The sequence below is a fragment of the Empidonax traillii genome, unplaced genomic scaffold (genome assembly GCF_003031625.1).
Source record: "Empidonax traillii isolate 1590-97213 ecotype Southwest subspecies unplaced genomic scaffold, ASM303162v1 scaffold7:size3022706, whole genome shotgun sequence".
Lineage (NCBI taxonomy): Eukaryota > Metazoa > Chordata > Aves > Passeriformes > Tyrannidae > Empidonax > Empidonax traillii.
In genome coordinates, this window is record NW_020955200.1 from 1,718,411 (window position 1) to 1,724,410 (window position 6,000).

The window sequence follows — 6,000 nt, forward strand, 5'->3', positions numbered from 1 at the left end:
TACGTAAGCTTATTTATGACTTTAACTACAGGAAGATTTTAAATGTTTCGATATTGGTGAAATGCTGGACAGCTTCTGAGGTGTTTTGCTTGTTCTCCATGACTGGTTGCACTGAAGCTGTTAGTCCTGCAGCAAAGCCTTTTCAAGTGTGAAGTGCAGAGAGCAGAGATGGAGCCAAAGAAAGAGAAGCAATTTTTTCAAGAGGCAGTAGGAAATCAAGAGTCTCCCTCACATACACAAAGAAAATATTTTTCATACATATAAGTTTATAATCATGTGTATTGTATAGTGTCATGGATGTGTATTACAGAAAACATTGCAGGCAGTGATTAAAGAACATTGCAACTGAAGTGGAGCAATTATCTTGAGATGTGCAAACACAAGTGCAAAATTGAATACTCAGACTTGTATAGATTGCAGGGTACATAGACCAAAGCTTCCAATCTATCTACTGTTTTTGTTCTAAATTGTATCGGATTTTAACTTTCAACAGTGATGGCAGGAAAATTACCTCATCTAATATCTGGCAGACTCAACAGCAACACCACTGCTCAGTCTGCTCAGAGGCTGCTGGGAGTCCAAATTCTCTCAAGAAAATGAAATCCAAGACTGTGTCCTACCTCTTTGTGGGAAAGCTGGGGTTTTTTTTACAGGATAAACTGCTTCATGATCACATAAAACAATCTGGGGATGGTTTTTTTCAGTCATCTGGCATCTTATGTATAACAGTTAATGCCCTTTGGAAGGGCACGTCTATATTAGAATTGTTATGTTTTCAGCAGTTACTTAAAGTTAGATCAACAGTTCCCTCCAGACAGTCATTGCTATGTCATTCTGCGTAGATTTACAGCTTAATTAACCTGTGTCTTTATCTGTACGTCATCCAAGATCAGTCCAGCTGACTGTAATCTTCCACTTACATTTTAAAATTCAACTAGTCCTGGTAAAATTCCAGTTTATGTATACTAAACAATATTTATATTAGAGCAGTCCAGTTACCTGCTTCCAGGTGCACTGGTAGAAAGGTCTTCAATTCCGTGGTCACTGGGAAAAGAAAGAAATTCCCTGACATGCCAAGACCCAGAAGCACTGGTAATGCAAAAAGATGAATAGAAGCCAAGGATCTTTGTAAAATGGGGAATGGGGAAGGCATCTAAGTAACTGCAGGTGCCAAGGAGGGATCTCTTTCGCAAACAGAGATTCTTCCAGGTAGATTCTTTTACAGCATAGCAATCTTCACTTAGAAATACGATCTGGAAACCTAAGATACAAATGTGAATCTTTAGATGGAGAAATAGTATGCAGCTTCTGCTGAGAGGAATACCATTAGTCAGAATGCAGGCTGGGATAAACTTCCTTAAAATTATGAGGTATGACCCATGTTCTTAATTTAAAGCAGATCAATGCCAGATTCCTTAAACAGGAAAAAAAAATAAACTTTGAGGCAGAAATAATTTCCAAATGCTGCCTGAGTTGAGAAGATATGCATGTAGATAGATGAAGGGATACACACAGAAACATCTGGCATCCAAAGTGAAGCCTAAAATGTAGGGGTTTGGCTCACAATCTGTGGAGCTCTGTGGGATAAAGCTGTTGTTTCCTACAGCACCAGCAATAATTCCAGCCTGCCCTTGTTAATGTAGTAGAACTGGAGGCTTGAAATGAAGAGCAGAAAATAACTGGATGAATCTTGTTATTTATCCTGGTGCAGTATTCTTATCGTGGTCACTGAAAACCTACATTTAAATTTTGAACTTGCAGTCAGTACTTATAGCAAAATACATTTTTTTCTACATTTTTCTCTAGAATGTGTAGTTATTTTGTCCACTGAAGTCAGTGAAGTAACAGTGACCTAAGTCACCTGAGCTTTAATCCTGCCTGTGGCTGGAAGCCCAGTGTTTCTCTCCCATGCTTTGCAGTAGCAGAAGAAAAGGTATTAGACAGAAGTTACATTTCTGTTTTGAACCAGAGACCATTTCTTTGTTTTGCTTTGGTGTTTGTTTTTTTTTTTTTTCCAGAAAAGTTATGAATTAGTCAACACATACCAAAGGTGATATTCCAGCTAAAATGGTAACTGAATATCAGAAGATCATTTGGGCTGTGCATATATTGACAGGTAGAGTAACACAGTAGGAGTGGAACTATAAAATAGAACAATTGATGATCAGGACTGGGTATTCCACAATATATTAATTTCAGTAGGTTTTACTTCAGATTGATTCTGATCTGACCTGTAAAGAGAAGACTCATTAGTGGCTGGAACACTTCAGGGGCACATCTTCTGCGTTAGGTTAACCTGCAGTTAATCCAGAAAATATGTTTCAAGGCCTCTCTGCAGCACAATAAGTGGGAAAAATCAGGAGGTTTCCTTCAAAGTCTAGCTTCTCGACTCACCCAATATTCAGTGTAGAAGAGTGGTTTATCTCTCTCATAAGGACAGGCCATCAGTTTTGCGTACTTCAGTAAGTGCAGCCTGGGTACAGTCTTGCAGGTTCTTCTCTTGTTAAAAGTCTTCCCACTGGGTTATAGGTAAGCTTGCTTGCAAAAGGATTATTTCTCAGCTGAAGTAAAAATATCTGTTGTATAGCATTGGCTATGGCATTGTTACGGCACTCTTCTGAGGCCTGCCAGAGAACAGCTGTTTCCTATTTTTGAAGGGTAGTAAAAAAGAGACAGACAAGGCAGGACAATTCAGAGGGAGTGGTAGTGGCTTAGAATTTGTGCTCTCTTCTTCAGACAAGGTGCTTGATTCACAGAACTTGAAACTGGACCTGGGCAAGATCCCTGAGGCAATACAGACATAAATGCTGAAGTGATTGGAATTCTCAAAGAACTGACTAATACTTTTTTTACCTGGAGAGGAAATTACTGACATATAAGACTCACTACTGAAGTTTTAAACCTCTTGAGTTATACACTTTCCTTTTTGATGTGCCCAAAATGACCAAGGTCACTTTATTTTTCACAAAGCAATAAGTCCACAAATCAGAGGACAGACAATAAAAGATTGATTCAAAGTCATTAAAGCAATTAATAAGTATGCTTATTTGATAATAACGCTTCCTAGAATAAGTCTGAAACCACTGTTAGCATCAGTATCACAGCTGGTGAGGATATCCACCTACGGAGGGTAGCCAGAGGTGGCCCTGACAGCTGCTCTGAATTGTCATGTTGCACATTCCACGGTTTAAACAGTAATTTATTTTGCAATCCCTACATCATCAATTCTGGGATGTTTGTCCATAATGTTTAATGTTTAGAGAGGTCAATATTTAAAGAGATCTGTTTTCAGCAAATAAAACCTCTAGGTTGCCTGAAAGTTAATATGTCACACACACTGATGGTGATACAGAGCAAGAATTGTCACCGACAAAGTGTCAGTGCCTCTGTGAAGACAAGAAATTATGATGCCAAGTGAACCACTAATGAGAAATACTATTTAAGACTTCTGATGCAGTTTCTGAGTGCCTTAGTAAAGTTCACTGGAGCATAAAGGAAAGACTCCATTTGTTAATCCTATTCAAGACGTGGAGGGGAACAAAAAAGTGTGAATAGTACAAAACAGGCTACATAGGATTTGCCAGCGTGGGGAAATGAACATCCCTGCTGCTCTGCCTTCTTCTCCAAGCTAGTGTGGGAAAAAACAGGCATGTGTTTTGGCAGATTGTGCGATGCACTGCTGCTCTCAATAATGCCTGTAAGAGTTTCTACAATATCTTCCTGTAGAATCTCTGCCTTGAAGTAGCATCGTCATGCTTGGCATCGAGGTTCCCAAAATGATGTTGGCACAACCCAAGTAGCAAATTTGAGGGTTGTGCTGCCTACAGGGGAAGATACTGGCATTAAAAGCTGTTACTCTAGGCACTGAAATCACAGTGTACATGACTATGGTATTACAAGGAAAGAAGTAAAGGGCTGGTGACCTGAGGTTAGCAGGCTTTGCCTCTGCTAACCCTGCTGCTTCTAGATCACCCCCTTTGCCTGACTTTCTGCTTTCTGCTGCAAAGGTCTGTGGCACCAATGCTGGGAAGCACAAACTGCCCTCCCTCTCCTTCCACGTAGAGTTCTGAGCAAGAGGAGGACTTAAACAGCAGATGAGTAAAAGACCTCTGAGCAAAATCCATAATGATCAGAATCACAAAGATACTTTTGCACCTGTTAATTGAAATGGTACAAACACTAGTGAGAAAGCTTATGAATCTATAGCATTCATTATATATATATATATATATATATACCCACACACACACATAACATTTTACTCTGATTTAGGAAAACTCACATCTACAAGCAAAACCAAATTCCTTTCACTGATATGGAAATATAGCCCTTAAATCTGAAATGACTTTGGTTGAAGCATAGGTTAAATATCTTGATGTGGTGTACTTGTTGTGCAAACATATATTAAAAAATATTCTCATAATTTTAATTTTTCTGATTTTTCAGAAGGTGTGACCATTTGTTTCCAGATACTCCAAGCAGTTCTGATATTTCTGGGAAAAGGAGAGATGCTAAAACAATACTGGCTCTTAACAAGGAAGCTTTGTGTTCCAAGCTCAAAAGATAACTCAATTCCTGAAAATCACATCTGATAACAACTTTCCTAAGCAATAAGTATATATAGTTTTTTGCGTGTAAAGAGAGGACAAAATACAGTTTAACACTTCTAAGCACCACTTTTAATGAAATAGAGGATGTGGTTTCTTTCCTCAACCTCACCTTTACAAGTCAGATCCTCCACAGTCATTCAAGGTATTCATAATTTCTTGTAAATAGAAAAGAGAAACAAACAAGAATTATAAAATCCTCTGATTACTCAGGTCTTTATACTTTCTCTCTCTCTCTCTCTGCTCTCTCTGTCTCCAGACCCAAAAATGCAGGGAAGTCAAGGCAAACAGCCAAGAGTTTCACACCCAGTGCTGAACTGGCATAGAGTCAAAGGTTGCTAGTTGCACTTGGATGCCAAAACATTATCACTGCTCTCACTACTAGCTGTTATACATCCTTTTATAAAGCTAGATACTTTGCAATCTTTGCCTCTTCTATAAGGTTTCATTCCTTGCTTTTCCAAGTTTTCCTTGAGCACTAATCTTGCTGCTGGTAAGAACACATCTTACATACTGAAATATTCCTCTTCAGTAGCAATTATTGATGGATGTCCCTCTTCTGCAACAGAAAGCAGATGCATCAAGTGTTGCATGCCCTGGGTATCTCAGCACTATCAGCCCAGTACTCTCCAAGCCTGCTCTTTGGTCCATATTTACCAGACAGTCACACCGAGTCAATCCCCAAAGCCCCACTGAGAGGCTGCCTCAGCCTAAGCTCCACAGGTGTGTTTGAAGGGGCACAGACTACCCTTTCTTGGAGCTCCTAAACACATCCCAACTTCTACTCACAAACTGAACATGTTAAGTGCAATACTGCTCTGTCAGTGTTACCCCAAGCCAACCCTCATCAACACTGTATGAATGCACTTAGTGACTAATCACCACAATCAAAATCAAGGCTGTACCAGCTGAGATCTATCCTTGATCCCTAGTCACAGCTAATGTCTACCCTTAGAAGGTACCATACTGGTACAGCAAGAGGTCTGACCTGTAACTTGCAAGCATATTTTTGGGACATAGGCTTTTATCTATCATGTACTCAGACACCACTATGCAACCAATAAATCACAAACTTCACTTTAGGCTCATAAATGCTACCACTGAATTCAGAGGAAGTATTCATGTGTTAAATGCTTTGCGATCTGTCACACAGGGGTATGAACTCCCAAATCTGCCTAAAGTCCCTTGTTTTATGAACACATATGTGTTCATCACCAAAGCCCCTGACAAAACGGCAGACTGACACCCTTACAATATGAGATATTACGGCACTTTGATCCAAGGCTCTGTTCTCTGGGAAAAGTACGGACTCCAATCACAGAAAACTTGATGCAGTATTATTTTTTCATGGATGTTCAAGTAGCAGAAACAACCAGTACAACTGAGCAGATGT